General features: G+C 44.4%; 1 non-coding gene across 1 annotated transcript; it reads right to left on the bottom strand.

Moving 5' to 3' along the window:
- Nucleotides 1-444: 444 nt before the first annotated feature.
- On the bottom strand, nucleotides 445-551 carry LOC127088389 (small nucleolar RNA R71). Its single transcript, XR_007790227.1, has one exon. It is a non-coding gene; the product is annotated as a small nucleolar RNA R71 (small nucleolar RNA).
- Nucleotides 552-958: the final 407 nt, after the last annotated feature.

Genomic DNA, 958 nt, shown 5'->3' with positions numbered 1-958 from the left:
GCTGCAAACAATCTCCCTCCTGTCGAACTTCCTGATTTCAAAAATATTTTCCCTTCGATACCCGAGATGGCAGAACCAGCTCGTGCTCTTAGAGATTACGCCGCTCCATCGCAAGATGAACCGCATTCAAGTATTGCTCCGCCAGCAATCGAAGCAAACAACTTCGAACTCAAACCTTCGTTGTTGCAGGCAGTGCAACAGAACCAATTCTCTGGAAATCCTACCGAGGACCCTAACCTTCATTTATCCGTATTTGTCCAATACGCTGATACTGTTAAAGCTAATGGTGTCACTTCAGAGGCAATTCGACTTCGTCTTTTTCCTTTCTCACTAAGAGATAGCGCTAGAAGATGGCTTCAATCTCTCCCCTCCAACTCTGTCACCACATGGAACGAGTTGAAGAAAGTGTTTCTTGCCCGATATTTTCCGCCAAGCAAAACAGCTATGTTAAGAGCCCAGATAAATGGATTTAAACAGAAAGATAACGAGTCTCTTTTCGAAGCATGGGAAAGATACAAAGACATGATGAGACTTTGCCCACACCATGGTTTAGAAGACTGGTTAGTAATTCACACATTCTATAATGGTCTCTTGTACAACACAAGGTTAACAATAGACGCCGCTGCAGGTGGTGCACTAATGAATAAACCTTATGCTGATGCTTACCAGCTCATCGAAAGCATGGCCCAAAACCACTATCAGTGGGGAACCGAACGAACAATGGTGGAAAAACCTCAAACGAAAACCGGCATGTACGAGATAAGTAACCTTGATCATGTTAATGCAAAAGTGGATGCTCTGGTCCAGAAAATTGAAAGTTTAAGTGTATCACCTCCAACCGCCGTGGTTGCTATAACTCAGAATTGCGAGGTCTGCGGAATCCAAGGTCACACTCCTACGGATTGTCAACTCTTGACAGGAATCCAAGCAGAGCAAGTGAACTATGCTCAAGGAAGCC

Source organism: Lathyrus oleraceus, chromosome 5 (genome assembly GCF_024323335.1).
Source record: "Lathyrus oleraceus cultivar Zhongwan6 chromosome 5, CAAS_Psat_ZW6_1.0, whole genome shotgun sequence".
NCBI lineage: Eukaryota > Viridiplantae > Streptophyta > Magnoliopsida > Fabales > Fabaceae > Lathyrus > Lathyrus oleraceus.
This window is presented reverse-complemented; position numbering and strand designations above follow the sequence as displayed.